This window comes from Gorilla gorilla, chromosome X, assembly GCF_029281585.2.
Source record: "Gorilla gorilla gorilla isolate KB3781 chromosome X, NHGRI_mGorGor1-v2.1_pri, whole genome shotgun sequence".
NCBI classification, from domain to species: Eukaryota; Metazoa; Chordata; class Mammalia; order Primates; family Hominidae; genus Gorilla; species Gorilla gorilla.
Window position 1 is genome coordinate 24134111 of NC_073247.2, and position 16876 is coordinate 24150986.

The 16876-nt window shown below is 42.2% G+C and overlaps 1 long non-coding RNA gene across 1 annotated transcript; it reads left to right on the plus strand.

Annotated features, from left to right (window-relative positions):
• The first annotated feature begins 217 nt into the window (after positions 1 to 217).
• Positions 218 to 14557, plus strand: LOC129529939 (uncharacterized). The gene is made up of 3 exons (XR_008675458.2): positions 218 to 370; positions 1584 to 2287; positions 14448 to 14557. It is a non-coding gene; the product is annotated as an uncharacterized lncRNA (long non-coding RNA).
• The last annotated feature ends 2319 nt before the right edge of the window (positions 14558 to 16876 follow it).

A 16876-nucleotide genomic window follows, 5' to 3' on the forward strand; every position in this document is an offset into this window, starting at 1 on the left:
CTCCCTTGAGTAGCTGGGACTGCAGGCACGTGCCACCATGCCCAGCTAATTTTTGTATTTTTTGTAGAGACAGGGTTTCATCATGTTGCCAGGCTGGTTTCAAACTCCTGGGCTCAAGCGATCCTCCTAAAGTGTTCGGCCTCCCAAAGTGCTGGTATTATAGGCATGAGTTACCGTGCCTGGCCAAGACTCTTTAATTTAAAATCACTTTTACAGAAACAGCAAATGGAAGACCCTGAGACAGGAGAGTGCCTGATACACTCAAGTTCCAGCAAGAGTCCATGGCAGCTAAGTCACAGTGAGCAAGGGGAACAAGGATGAGAGATGCAGTCAAAGAGGCCATCGTGAGGGCTCTTGTCGGTTGGCCATGGTAAGGATTTGGGGGGGTTTCTTAAAACATGATGGGAAGCCACTGAAGCTGGGGAGTTTGTGGTGATGAGATTTAACACCCTTTAGGAAGGATCACTCTGGCTGTTATATTGAATTAGAAGGGAAGGAAGCAAGGATGCATGCAGGGACAACAGGTGACCCTTGGCAGTGATCCAAATGTCAAATAACTGGCTTCAAGCAAGAGTACACAGAGTCTGGGCTCCCCAAATCCTTATAGTCAGCAAAGTCCTTGACAACTTTGCAAATGGATATTTCATAAAATACACTAAATCCCAAATTCCCTACCCATGGCCCATAATAAACAATAATAGACAATGCAGAAATTCAGCAATGGACAAGTATATCCTATACCCTGGTTGCCATGGTTACTGGGAGTCCCTGCATAGGGCATAAACACCAGTTGTTATACCTGAATGTAGGAGCGCTCTCTTGACTCTTGATGGATTTTCCCACATCACTCTCCTTTTGTCTGTGTTACTTTTCTGAGATAAAAAGTTGGATACAATTGGAGCTCTGTTTCTTCCCTGAGCACTTCCTGTGATGAGAGGCTCCTTTCATTCGCCACTACCATTCTAAATACCAGTCAGGAAGCCTGCAGCTGGCAGTGCTCCACTGCTTTGGCAAGGGCTGGGCCTTCATCTTCTGGGTCAGATTGCTTTGTTATTTATAACTTCCCAGTAAATGCAAAATATTTTACTAAAGTAGTTATTTTTGTATCTCTCAGATACTGTAAGTACCTAGGCTTTCAGAAGAGCCCCACAATCAGAAGGGAGACCAGATGACAACCTCATATAGTCCCATTTGCATTATTATTTAAAACTGGGATTCCTGGCCAGACGTGGTAGCTCACATCTGTAATCCCAACACTTTGAGAGGCCAAGGTGGGAGGACCACTTGAGCCCAGGAGTTGGAGATCAGTCTGAACCCCGTCTCTATAAAAAATATAGAAATTAGCCAGGCGTGGTGGTGTGTGCCTGTAGTGTCAGCTACCCAGGAGACTGAGGTGGAAGGATCACCTGAGCCTAGGAGATTGAGGCTGCAGTGAGCCATGATTGCACCACTGCACTCCAGCCTGGGTGACAGAGACAGACCCCATCTAAAAAAAAATAATAATAATAGATTTCCACAAATGTTAGCATGCATCATCAGAAATGCTCTGTGTTCATGATTGCACATTGCTTTCACTTTTCCAGGTGCCGGGAGCAAAGAGATGATTAAGACACCATCCCAGGCCTCGAGCCCCACGAAACGCAGGGGAAGCGCCATGCTATGCAGCCAGCAATCATTTTACCTTTTAAGAGCTCTGAGAGAGACACCCACTGGAAAGGGGTGCAGAGGACCCCAGAGGATCAACTAACCCAGTGTGGGAGGGTCAGGGAAAGCTTCATAGAGGCCGTGACCCTTAGGGCAAATCTTGAGAGGAAGATGGCCAGGCAGAGGAAATGGGAAAGTCTGTTCCAGCACCATATTTGCTAGATTCTTGGCACTTTATGTATAGCATCTCCTTTAATCTTCACAACTACCCTGCTGCACAGCATTTTAGAGGTGAGGAAACTAAGGCTGAGAGAGATTAAGTTACTTGCCCAAGGGTACACAGAGACAAAGCCAGGACTAACTCATAACAAAGTGGGTAGGTTTTATTTGTTTGTTTTGCATGTCAGATTGCTTCTAGAAATAACAGCAGGCTTCCTGTTAATTCCAGGTGAGGTCCTGCTATTTTATAATTGTGGTTTGTTCTTTCAGTGACAGGAGCATGTGGTGTATGGATCCCACCTTACCCCAGTACTGTGCACTCCTCCCAATGATGGAGAGATTGGGAGGGACCACCTGGCTAGGATTGCTGGCTCTCCTGACACCTTCTCGTGGCATCCATGTGGTTTATCCAGTTTTCTGAAAAGTAAGTAATTTTTAAAATACTGAAATTTGAAAGTATAAGAACATGTTGCTTTTTAAGGGATATTTACATGTTTATATATTTTTATGAATTTGAAGACTATAAATATATAAATGCAGTTTCAGGTATCATTTCCTATAAAATATGGGGCCTTTCTTTTCTTTTCTTTTCTTTTTTTGAGACAGAGTCTCACTCTGTCACCCAGGCTGGAGTTCAGTGGCGCGATCTTGGCTCACTGCAACCTCTGCCTTCCAGGTTCAAGTGATTCTCGTGCTTCAGCCTTCCAAGTAGCTGGGATTACAGGCATGCACCACCATGCCTGGCTAATTTTTTGTATTTTTTTTAGTAGAGACAGGGGTTTCACCATGTTGCCCAGGCTGGTCTTGAACTCCTGGCCTCATGTGATCCACCTGCTTCAGCCTCCCAAAGTGCTGGCATTACAGATGTGAGCCACCATACCCCGCCAAATATAGGGCCTTTCTATCTTCATGTTCTGCCTGTATGATCTAGGAAAATAACAATCAATTATGAAAAAATAGTTATTTAGAATCCTTTGTTAAATTATTGTAAGTACCCTCCTGGACAGAGAGTCAAAAATAGAATTAAAATTAATCTGTTGGACATACTCTTGCTTTCTTTTAAAATGTAAATGAGATACAAATAGGGGTAGGTTCCAAGTAGTCATTAATCTTTTTCAAATGGTGGCAAATTTTTTTTAAAAATCTAAAACAACCATGGTAAAGTTACATATCCAATTAATAAGCAAGTTAAAACTTCACCCATTCAAAAACTTCTTTACTTTTTATTTTTGGAATATACCATATTCACTTTTGAAATGCAGGTAAACAGATACAGGTAGCTCCCCGGCAGCTACTTTTACAGCTTCAGAGTGATGTCGTAACTCACGAAATTCCCCTTTGTAGACTGAAACAAAAAATTCAGAAATTTCCAAGGTGCCGGTGAGGCCCTGAGTCATCTGGCTGGATTCCACCTAATGCGCCTATCTGTGAATGATTGAAGACAGAGCTGCAAAACCAGTTTCAGTTTGTTTTTTTTTCTCTAACCACAGCACAGCCAGGCACTTGTCCAACAGTTTCCCACGTAGCTCTTCCCCATGGCGTGTGACTTCATGTGCATGTCAGCTGGGAAGAGCTAAAAGTCAAAGTTCACCCGTGTCTAGCAGAAAAGGACTTGAAGATTTTACATGGACTGTGTGTTGGTGTTTATGAGTCCACCAGGCCATCTTGTTTTGTCTTATCTTTTCAGACCGAGGATTTCTATTCCTTCAGTTTTGTTTTCTTTCAGCAGATGGGCTTTTGTCCCCCAGCTTTGTGAATCTCACAAATTGCTCAGCAGAAAGTTTCCAAATGACTTAGTGGATTTTTATGAACATTTAAAAATGAGGCTGAATGCGGTGGCTCAGGTCTGTAATCCCAGCACTTTGGGAGGCTGAGGCGGGTGGATCATCTGAGGTCAGGAGTTTGAGACCAGCCTGATCAACATGGTGAAACCCTGTCTCTACTAAAAATACAAAAATTAGCTGGGCGTGGTGGTGCGCACCTGTAGTCCCAGCTATCTGGGAGGCTGAGGCACAAGAATTGCTTGAACCCGGGAGGCGGATGTTGCAGTGAGCTGAGATCGTGCCACTGCACTCCAGCCTGGGTGACAGAGGGAGACTCTGTCTCAAAACAAAAAGGACATGGGGGGTTCTTTTTGGCGGTGCTAAAAATGTTCTAAAATTGATGGTGGTGATGGATGCACATGCTAAACATCACTGAATTGTACACTTTAAATGAGTGAATTGTATAGTATAAATAATATCAATAAAGCTGTTACCCAAAAAAATCAGATGAATGGAAGGAAGAAATTGGAGAGAGGGTCTCTATTGGATATTTATCTCGGTGAGTCATTCTGAACCTTAGTCCCAATTTATACATGCTCGTAATGACAGTCTTTCTCAAAGGGGGCTTTCTGGAGGCCCCAGCCACATCACTGACAGATAAAGAGTGAGTCTCCCAAAGCCTTCAAAGTTGTCAGGGCAGTTTCCTGGGCTCTAGCATTTGCGGTTCTGCATAAAACCTGCTTTCACACAGCTCACAGGGCTCAACGGGGATCCCAAATCATCGGTCCTTGTGTTTCTTCCACATTTCTCAAGCCACAGATCTGAGCTGAACTATCAATGATATTAAACCCCTGGAAAATAAAAAATCCTCTAGAATCAACCCCAAACAGTTGACATTTTCGTTCCCAGTGAGAGCTATACTCAGAAAAGAATTGTAATAACCACAGATGAAATCAGCCCTGCACTCTCGCCCTTCATATTGAGGCCCTGGGATCAATGGCATCAGCATCACCTGGGAGCAAATACCAAAACAAGGGCCGCATCCCAGACCTACTGAATCCGAATCTACATTTTTCACCAAGTCCTCAGCAATCAACTGCATATTAACTGTCCACAGCAGCTGGTCCTATGAAGTCTGCCTTCCTGCTTATACCTTTGGATGAAATGCCTGAGTTCCTAGCATGGAAACTAACATGGATCTCTCCGATTGCCTCGGTCACCAGTGACCTCCACCCTCTACGTCACTAAATTCAGGGGACAATTCTCAGCCTTGAATCCTATCTACAGCATTTGACATGCTTGCTTCCTTCTTGAGAACATTTTCATGTGGCTTGCAGTAAGTTACACTCTCATTGGTTTTCCCTGTCACTGGTCACTCTGTTTCAGTATCATTTGCTGGTTCATCTTTCCTGACTTTTTAACTGGAATGTCCTGGAATGTAATCCTTGGACCCCTTCTATCTACATTCACTCCTTTGGTGATCTTCTCTAGTTCCATGGCTTCCTGCATCATCTCCATGCTAAGGACTTCCCCGCTGTCTATCTTCAGGCTTGCATCTCCCCCTCAGAATTCCAGATCCAGAAACCTAACAGTCAACTTGACAACTCTACTTGCATGTCTAGTGAGCATCTCAAACTTAACATGTTTAAAATCAAGCTTCCAATCTTCTCTCCAGCGCCTCCTTCTCCACTGAATGGCAACTCCATCCTTGTGTACCTTGAGCTAAAGAAACATGGAGTCATCATTAACTCCTCTCTTTCTTTCATATCATACTTCCAATCAGTTGGCAAATCATATTGGCTCTATTTCAAATATATATCCAGAAGCCCAACTTAAAAATGGGCAGGAGATTTGAATAGATGCTTCACCAAAGAACAGCAAAGAAGATACAGGAGTGGCCAACATGCACATGAAAAGATGCTCAACATGGTTAGTCCTTAGGGAAATGCAAATTAAACCCACCACGAGAAACCATTTCACACCCACTTGGATGGCCATAATTAGAAAAAAACAAAACAAAACACACACACACACACAGAGAAAATAACAAGTGTTGGTGAGGATGTGGAGAAATTAGAATTTTTGTACATTACTGGCAGGAATATAAAATGGTGCAGCCACTTTGGGAAACAGTTTGGCAGTTTCTTTTCTTTGAGACGGAGTCTCGCTCTGTCGCCCAGGCTGGAGTGCAGTGGCGCGATCTCGGCTCACTGCAAGCTCTACCTCCCGGGTTCACGCCATTCTCCTGCCTCAGCCTCTCGAGTAGCTGGGACTACAGGCGCCCACACCACGCCCGCTAATTTTTTTTGTATTTTTAGTAGAGACGGGGTTTCACCACGTTAGCCAGGATGGTCTCGATCTCCTGACCTCGTGATCCGCCTGCCTCAGCCTCCCAAACTGCTGGGATTACAGGCGTGAGCCACCGTGCCCAGCCTGGCAGTTTCTTAAGAAGTTAAGCATCATAGTAAACATAGGACTCAGTTAAAAATAAAAATAAAAGAAATTAAGCATGAATTTACCATACATCCCAGCAATTCTACACCTTGGCGTGTACACAAGAGAAATGAACGCATACATTTACACGAAGACTCATCTGTGAGCATCCATAGCAGCACTATTCATAGTAGCCAAAAAGTGGAAACAACCCAAATGTCCATTAACTGGTGAATGGATCAAAAAGATATGGTATAGATATTCAAAGAAATACTATTCCATAATAAAAAGGAGTGAAGTAATGATACATGCTGTAGCACAGATGAACTTTGAAAGCATTTGCTAAATGTAAGAAGCCAATCACAAAAGACCACATATTGAATGACTCCACTTATGTGAAGTGTCTGGAATACACAAATCTACAGAGATGGAAAGTGGATTCACAGTTACCTGGGGCTGGTGGGAGAAAAGAGGAGTGACTACAGATGGGCACAAGGGACCTTATTGGAGTAATGGAAATGTTCTGTAATTGGATTGTGGTAATGGCTGAATAACTCTGTAAATCTGTTTAAAAATCATTGAATTGTGTACTTAAAACAAGTGAATTTTATCATAGGTAAATTATACCTCAATAACACTGTTTAAAAATATCCAGAATATGACCACATATTACGTTCTCTACCATTGTCTTGTTCTAAGTCAGCATCATCCTCACCTGGCTGACTGTCACCTGGATGACCAGTTGTCATACAGATACCACCTGCTAAGTGGTTGCCTGACTTCCACTCTTGTCTCCCAAGTACATCTCTAACACAACAGCCAGAGTGATCCTGGGGAATATGCAAATCAGATCAGGTTACCTCTCTGCTCAAAACTCTCTGTTGGCTCTTGTCTCCAAGAGAAAGACAAAGTTCTTATAGTGGTCTTTAAAGCTTCACTAATCTGGCCCCTCCTTGTTACCTTTCTGAGCTCCCTGCCTGCTATTCATACTTACCCCCTTGCTGGAGACTGCATTCAGTCACACTGGCCTCCTTGCTGCTCTTTGGTCATACCAGGCACATTTCTGCCACAGGGCCTTTGCACTGGCTATTGCTTCTGCCTGGAATGTTCATACCCCAGATTCTTTTTTTTTTTTTTTTTAAACAGGGTCTAGCTCTGTCCCCCAGGCTTTAGTGCAGTGGCATGATCTCAGCTCACTGCAACCTCTGCCTTCCAAGCTCAAGAGATCCTCCCACCTCAGCCTCCCAAGTAGCTGGGACTACAGGCACATGCCATCATGCTCGGCTAATTTTTAAATTGTTTTTGTAGAGATGAGGTCCCAATGATATTGCCCATGCTAGTCTTGAACTCCTGGGTTCAAGCGATCCTCCCACCTTGGCCTCCCAAAGTGTTGGGATTACAGGCGTGAACAACTGAACCCAGTCTCCCAGATTCCTAATGACTTAACTTACCTCTCTCAAGCCCTTGCTCAAATGTCACCTGGGGCTGTGAGGCTTTCCCTGGCCTCTTCCTACATTCCCTAGCACCCTTTCTGATTTTTTTCTTTCTTTCTTTTTTTTTTTTTTTTTGAGATGGAGTCTCACTCTGTCTGCTGGGTTGGAGTGCAGTGGTATGATCTCGGCTCACTGCAACCTCTGCCTTCCGGGTTCAAGCAATTCTCCTGCCTCAGCCTCCCGAGTAGCTGGGATTACAGGCACCTGCAACTACGCCCAGCTAATTTTTTGTATTTTTAGTAGAGACGAGGTTTCACCATATTGGCCAGGCTGGTCTCCATATCCTGACCTCGTGATTCACCTGCCTTGGCCTCCCAAAGCGCTGGGATTACAGGAGTGAGCCACCACCACGCCTGGCCTCTGATTTTTTTTTTTCTTTTATTATTATACTTTAAGTTTTAGGGTACATGTGCACATTGTGCAGGTTAGTTACATATGTATACATGTGCCACGCTGGTGCGCTGCACCCACTAACTCGTCATCTAGCATCAGGTATATCTCCCAGTGCTATCCCTCCCCCCTCCCCCCACCCCACAACAGTCCCCAGAGTGTGATGTTCCCCTTCCTGTGTCCATGTGATCTCATTGTTCAATTCCCACCTATGAGTGAGAATATGCGGTGTTTGGTTTTTTGTTCTTGCGATAGTTTACTGAGAATGATGATTTCCAATTTCATCCGTGTCCCTACAAAGGACATGAACTCATCATTTTTTATGGCTGCATAGTATTCCATGGCGTATATGTGCCACATTTTCTTAATCCAGTCTATCATTGTTGGACATTTGGGTTGGTTCCAAGTCTTTGCTATTGTGAATAGTGCCGCAGTAAACATCCGTGTGCATGTGTCTTTATAGCAGCATGATTTATAGTCCTTTGGGTATATACCCAGTAATGGGATGGCTGGGTCAAATGGTATTTCTAGTTCTAGATCCCTGAGGAATCGCCACACTGACTTCCACAATGGTTGAACTAGTTTACAGTCCCACCAACAGTGTAAAAGTGTTCCTATTTCTCCACATCCTCTCCAGCACCTGTTGTTTCCTGACTTTTTAATGATTGCCATTCTAACTGGTGTGAGATAGTATCTCATTGTGGTTTTGATTTGCATTTCTCCGATGGCCAGTGATGATGAGCATTTTTTCATGTGTTTTTTGGCTGCATAAATGTCTTCTTTTGAGAAGTGTCTGTTCATGTCCATTGCCCACTTGTTGATGGGGTTATTTGTTTTTTTCTTGTAAATTTGTTTGAGTTCTTTGTAGATTCTGGATATTAGTCCTTTGTCAGATGAGTAGGTTGCAAAAATTTTCTCCAATTTTGTAGGTTGCCTGTTCACTCTGATGGTAGTTTCTTTTGCTGTACAGAAGCTCTTTAGTTTAATTAGATCCCATTTGTCAATTTTGTCTTTTGTTGCCATTGCTTTTAGTGTTTTAGACATGAAGTCCTTGCCCATGCCTTAATAGAGCTTATTCACCATTGAAATACAATGCCCTGGCTGGGCGTGGTGGCTCACACCTGTAATCCCAGCACTGGAGGCCGAGGTGGGTGGATCACTTGAGGTCAGGAGTTTGAGACCAGACTGGCCAACATGGTGAAACCCAGTCTGTACTAAAAATACAAAAATTAGCCAGGCATGGTGGCATGTGCCTGTAATCCCAGCTACTTGGGAGCCCGAGGCCCCGGAGAATGGCTTGAACCCGGGAGGTGGAGGTTGCGGTGAGCCAAGACCATGCCACTGCACTACAGTCTGGGTGACAGAGCAAGACCATGTCAAAAGAAAGAAAGAAAAGAAAGGAGAGAGAGAGAGAGAGAGAGAGAGAGAGAGAGAGAGAGGGAGGGAGGGAGGGAGAGAGAGAGAGAGAGAGAGAGAAAGAAAAAAGAAAGAAAGAGAAAGAAAGAGAAAGAAAGAAAGAGACAGAAAGAAAGAAAGAAAGGAAAGAAAGAAAGGAAAGAAAGAAAGAAAAGAAAAGAAAGAAAAGAAAGAAAAAGAAAAGAAAGAAAGAGAAAGAAATACAATGCCTTGCTCTTGCTCACGGGGTCAGAGATTTTTGTCTTTTTGGTTCACAGCTTATCTCCAGCCCCTAGAATAGTTCTGGCACACAGAGTGCCCTCAAGGAATATTTGTTGAATGAGTGCACCTAAGAAATTTGGAAGAGCCAGGAATATGACAGATCAACACATACGTACATTTAGGTAAAAGATTAGGCCGGTCACGGTGGCTCACACCTGTAATCCCAGCACTTTGGGAGGCCGAGGCGGGCAGATCATGAGGTCAGGAGATTGAGACCATCCTCACTAACACGGTGAAACCCTGTCTCTACTAAAAATACAAAAAATTAGCCAGGCGTGGTGGCAGGCACCTGTAGTCCCAGCTACTCGGGAGGCTGAGGCAGGAGAATGGCGTGAACCCGGGAGGTGGAGCTTGCAGTGAGCGGAGACCGCGCCACTGCACTCCAGCCTGGGTGACAGAGCGAGACTCCATCTCAAAAAAATAAAAAATAAATAAAAAATTTTAAAAAAAGATTGAAAACAAGCTCAGAGGGAGTGATTGTAGTTTATGACAGGCAAAACAATTTGAGAGTGGAAAGAATGGGCAATTGGAAAAGAGAGAGCATTTTTTTTCCCCAGAACATTTTGGAGCTTTTCTTCTCCATGTATGTAGTATCTTTGAGTAAACATCACATATACTATAAAGTCTTAGGCCATATATGCTCAAACTCTATTATAAAGCTAATTGTTCAATTGTCTTATAATCCTTCCCTTTCTTGTGTGTTATTTTCTGTTTTAATGTTCAATAGCATTGTTAGAAAGAAAAGGAGATTAAAAAAATTCTATTTGTTCACTGTTTTACTTGCCAGAAGACCCTGCAAGTACTTAAGGAATATAGTTGAAAAGGTTATTAAAATTGTTTGGTGATTTTGTGGTTGTTGACTTAGTTGTCTGTTAGCATGCATTACAGACTGTACTTGGCTATATGTTAGTAATTCTAGAAGTGACTCTTTGAAAATAATTTTCCCCAAATTATATACATAAACACTATTTGTAACTTACGAGTTTTTTAAAGTTTATACGCATTTATTTTTGTTATAATTCAGTGGCTTTTAGTATATTCACAAAGTTGTGCGATTATCATCATTATCTAATTCCAGAATGTTTTCATTACCCCAAGAAGGAATCCAGTATCAGTTAATAGCCACTCTCTATTCCACTCTCTTCCCAGCCCCCAGCCCCCAACCACCACCTACTTTCTGTCCCTATGGATCTGCTTATCCTGGACATTTCATGCAAATGGGACCATACAATATGTAGGTTTTTGTGTCTGGCTTCTTTCACATCATTTCTTTTTTCTTAACTCAAGAAGTAAACCATATTTTACTAACCAAATAAACTATACTGACCTTTACTTAAAGTACATCTTTAGCTGAATTTGCATAAATAATTTGACATTTCTACCTGTCACAATTATACTCCTTCCAACTTTTGTGTCAAAAATTATTTTTGATTAACCACATGCAAAACTTGACATTTTGAAATTCAGATACTCACTGTTATCTACAGATGAAGGCCACAAGATTTTTTTTCTTTAAAAAAAAGGAAGCAAGGATATTTTACCCTAGTTTTGTAACTTATTTGGCAAAAAAGAATTTAATGAAATTTCATCACTAGAGCCATTGTGTTTAGTAAGGACAAAATTTAGGAATGCTTAGAAGTTGGATCAGTTTTTTTCTCCCCTGTATGTCTCCTCCCAAACACACATATCCTGTGGTATAAAATATGTAGGCCGGGCATGGTGGCTCATGCCTGTAATCCCAGCACTTTGGGAGGCCAAGGCAGGTGGATTGCTTTGAGCTCAGGAATTCAAGACCAGCCTGAGCAACATGGTGAAACCCCGTCTCTACTAAAAATACAAAAATTAGCTGGTGGCTCATGCCTGTAGTCCCAACTACTTGGGAGGCTGAGGCCAGAGAATTGCTTGTTGAGCTGAGATTGTGCCACTGCACTCTAGCCTGAGAGACAGAGTGAGACCCCATCTCAAAAAATATACATATGTATGTGTGTGTGTGTGCACGTGTGTGTGGGGGTGGTATACAATTGTTTGCATTGCATGACTTATTGAAAAGTAATCTGTTCCTCACACAATTCCATTATATCTCTAAGCTACAGAATTCCATACTTAGCCCATCCTATGAACTTCCTTTATTCCATCTCTGCTCTATCTTATCACTGCTTTATATTATTTGTGAACATGTTTTATTTTTTTTTCTTTAATTGCCCATCAAGTTTCCTATGCAGGTCTTAGTAGTGAGATTTACATCCCCTCAAAGCCCCAAGGTTTAACTCTAGGTTTGGCAGATGCTTAATGCAATTCTGAAAAATAGATTTTTACTTAAAATTACAGTAGAATTTCAATATGCCCTCATCTTTGCTTTGGTTTTGTACAGTGATGTCACACTTTAGAAGCCCTGCATCTAACCTTAATAAATGGGATCAAATATTACTATTACTAATGTTTCAAACCCAATCTCCAGAAAAATAGATTTTTCAAGATAAATTCATTTCATTCATGTTATGGAATTTAAAATTTACCAGATTAATAACAAAGCCCTGAGTCAGGCAATCAGGCAGGAGAAAGAAAAAAAGGGTATTCAATTAGGAAAAGAGGAAGTCAAATTGTCCCTGTTTGCAGATGACATGATTTTATATTTGGAAAACCCCATCGTCTCAGCCCAAAATCTCCTTAAGCTGATAAGCAACTTCAGCAAAGTCTCAGGATACAAAATCAATGTGCAAAAATCACAAGCATTCCTATACACCAATAACAGACAAACAGAGAGCCAAATCATGAGTGAACTCCCATTCACAATTGCTTCAAAGAGAATAAAATGCCTAGGAATCCAGCTTACAAGGGATGTGAAGGACCTCTTCAAGGAGAACTACAAACCACTGCTCAACAAAATAAAAGAGGACACAAACAAATGGAAGAACATTCCACACTCATGGATAGGAAGAATCAATATTGTGAAAATGGCCATACTGCCCAAGGTAATTTATAGATTCAATGCCATCCCCATCAAGCTACCAATGACTTTCTTCACAGAATTGGAAAAAAACTACTTTAAAGTTCATATGGAAACAAAAAAGAGCCTGCATTGCCAAGGCAATCCTAAGCCAAAAGAACAAAGCTGGAGGCATCACGCTACCTGACTTCAAACTATATTACAAGGCTACAGTGACCAAAACAGCATGGTACTGGTACCAAAACAGAGTTATAGACCAATGGAACAGAACAGAGCCCTCAGAAATAATACCACACATCTACAACCATCCAGTCTTTGACAAACCTGACAAAAACAAGAAATGGGGAAAGGATTCCCTATTTAATAAATGGTGCTGGGAAAACTGGCTAGCCATATGTAGAAACCTGAAACTGGATCACTTCCTTACACCTTATACAAAATTAATTCAAGATGGATTAAAGGCTTAAATGTTAGACCTAAAACCATAAAAACCCTAGAAGAAAACCTAGGCAATACCATTCAGGACATAGGCATGGGCAAGGACTTCATGTCTAAAACACCAAAAGCAATGGCAACAAAAGCCAAAATTGACAAATGGGATCTAATTAAACTAAAGAGCTTCTGCACAGCAAAAGAAACTACCATCAGAGTGAACAGGCAACCTACAGAATGGGAGAACATTTTTCCAATCTACCCATCTGACAAAGGGCCAACATCCAGAATCTACAAAGAACTTAAACAAATTTACAAGAAAAAATCAAACAGTCCCATCAAAAAGTGGGCAAAGGATATGAGCAGACACTTCTCAAAAGAAGACATTTATGCAGCCAACAGACACATGAAAAAATGCTCATCATCACTGGCCATCAGAGAAATGCAAATCAAAAGCACAATGAGATACCATTTCACACCAGTTAGAATGGCAGTCATTAAAAAGTCAGGAAACAACAGGTACTGGAGAGGATGTGGAGAAATAGGAACACTTTTACACTGTTGGTGGGACTGTAAACTAGTTCAACCATTGTGGAATACAATGTGGCAATTCCTCAAGGATCTAGAACTAGAAATACCATTTGACCCAGCCATCCCATTACTGGGTATATACCCAAAGGATTATAAATCATGCTGCTATAAAGACACATACACATGTATATTTATTGCAGCACTATTCACAATAGCAAAGACTTGGAACCAACCCAAACGTCCAACAATGATAGACTAGATTAAGAAAATGTGGCACATATACACCATGGAATACTATGCAGCCATGAAAAAGGATGAGTTCATGTCCTTTGTAGGGACATGGATGAAGTTGGAAACCGTCATTCTGAGCCAACTATCACAAGGACAGAAAACGAAACACTGCATGTTCTCACTCATAGGTGGGAATTGAACAATGAGAACACCTGGACAGAGGTTGGGGAACATCATACGCCAGGGCCTGTCGTGGGGTGGGGAGAGCGGGGAGTGATAGCATTAGGAGATATACCTAATGTAAGTGAAGAGTTAATGGGTGCAGCACACCAACATGGCACATGTATACATATGTAACAAACCTGCATGTTGTGCACATGTACCCTAGAACTTAAAGTATAATTAAAAAAAAAAAAAAAGCCCTGAGTCATAACAGGCTGCATTAGATTGTATTCTTGTTCAAATATTTGATGACCCTCCCGGTGGGACCATTGTAGGATACCACATCACTCAGATCAAGCTTTTCCATGTGATTTGCAATGTCCCTCTCTTTAGGAAGATTATACATCACGATGTGTGACTTGCTTTGGTGAACATCATATGAGGGGAGATGATGAACATCACTTCTGTGTGGAAGCTTCAAGAGCCAGCAGGGGTTTTATTTTTGGTCTCTTTTCTCTCAACCAGTGATACCTGCAATATATCAGACAGAGGCTGATCCATTAGCTCAGGTTCATCAGGTCCAGAAGGAAGATGACATGGACGGGAACCACAGCTGACCCATAATGGACATTAAGGTGAGAAATAAATCTTTGTTTTTATAAGCCACTGAGGTTTGTGGAGGTCATTTTTTACCACAGCGTAACTTAGCCTAAGCTGACAGATAAATAAGTTTTAAGAGAGATAGAATTCCATTTACCTGCATTTATATTATGAATCCCAGTAAGCTTAGACTAGATAATCTATAAGACATCTACTCCTTCTAACTTAGAAAAGGAATTTATTCGGGGAGATATTAAGTAGCCCTTAGAGGCAAGGCTGAAGTTTGGAGTGTGGGCAGGCACCAAAGGGAATCCATGAGGCTGAAGCTGCAGCCATGGCCGGAACGTGAATGACCTGATTAAGATGCTGTCACTGTTAGGTACTGGAAACTGCCACTGGCATTCTGGACACTAGCACCAATGGTGGTCACTAGATACTAGAGGCAACCACTACCTGTGCCAGAATGAACCCTGAACTAATCCAGCATCTCTTTGTTGCTTGCCCAAGACTCAGCTCTTCAAAGAGAGTATCTGATTGGCTAGTCTTGGGTCTCGTGCCTGTATTTTTGTTGTCAGGGTACTGGAAGAGCAAGTGTCTCTCCATTGGGACTTTTATAATGAAAAGACTCACAAGATAGTTGGTTTCTTAAGTGTCGGAAGGACTTTCAGATGCTAACCAAACCGCATCCCCTACAAAAGACAAATATCCCCCACAAACTTAGAAGATAAGCAAACTTGACTGGGCGCAGTGGCTCACTCTTATAATCCCAGCACTTTGGGAGGCCGAGGTGTGTAGATCACCTGATGTCAGGAGTTCAAGACCAGCCTGGCCAACATGGTGAAACTCTGTCTCTACTAAAAATACAAAAATTAACCAGACGTGGTGGTGCACGCCTGTAATCCCAGCTACTCGGGAGGCTGAAGTGGGAGAATCGCTTGAACCCTGGAGGCGGAGGTTGCAGTGAGCCGAGATCTTGCCACAGCACTCTGGCCTGGGCAACAGAGTCAGACTCCATCTAAAAAAAAAAAAAAAGGAAGAAAGAAAAAAGAAAAGAAAAGAAAAGAAAAAGAAGATAAGCAAACTTTACAACTCTATTCTGCATTTCCATTATGGGTGTTGATATGGTTTGGCTGTGTCCCAATGGAAATCTCATCTTGAATTGTAGCTCCCATAATCCCCACATGTCGTGGGGGGTAATTGAATCGTGGGGGCGGGTTTTTCCTATGACATGAGTAAGTCATAGGAGGTCTGATGGTTGTATAAAGGGCAGTTCCCCTGCACACTCTCTCTTGCCTGCCCCCACGTAAGACGTGCCTTCGCTCCTCCTTTGCTTTCTGCCATGATTGTGAGGCCTCCCCAGCCATGTGGAACTGTGAGTTCATTAAATCTCTTTTTCTTTATAAATTACCAAGACTCAGGTATGTCTTTATTAGCAGTGTAAGAACAGACTAATACAGAGGTATGACATAAGCAGTGTAGTATAAATGATTGCATTCTAATTGAAAGTATATGTGATGGATGGACATATTCTAGTCCAGTGCTGTCTGATAGAATTTTCTGTGCTGATGCACACGCTCTATATCTACTCCATCAGTTGGGTAGCCACTAGCCACATGTGCCTAAATAGAGCAGTGCAAATGAGGCTAATATGACTTAGGAATTGAATTCCGAATGCTATCTCATTTTAATTGGTTTACATTGAAATTTAAATAGCCACACATGCGTCTTGGCTACCATATTGAACAGCACAATTCTAGTCCATTCAGGTACCACACCTAATTTTCTCCATGAAGGTCTTCTTTTTGTGTTAGATTTATTCCTAAGTATTTTATAATTTTGTTATTGAAGTTAATATAGTTTTAAATCGATGTTTTGGCTGGGTACGGTGGCTCACGCTTGTAATCCCAGCACTTTGGGAGGCCAAGGCAGGTGGATCACGAGGTCAGGAGATCATGACCATCCTGGCTAACACGGTGAAACCCCGTCTCTACTAAAAATACAAAACATTAGCAGGGCGTGGTAGTGGGCGCCTGTAGTCCCAGCTACTCGGGAGGCTGAGGCAGGAGAATAGCATGAACCTGGGAGGTGGAGCTTGCAGTGAGCCGAGACTGCACCGCTGCACTCCAGCCTGGACGACAGAGCGAGACTCTGTCTATAAAAAAAAAAAAATGTGTTTGAGTTCATTGTAGATTCTGGATATTAGCCCTTTGTCAGATGAGTGGGTTAGAATGGCGATCATTAAAAAGTCAGGAAACAACAAGTGCTGGAGAGGATGTGGAGAAATAGGAACACTTTTACACTGTTGGTGGGACTGTAAACTAGTTCAACCATTGTGGAAGTCAGTGTGGCGATTC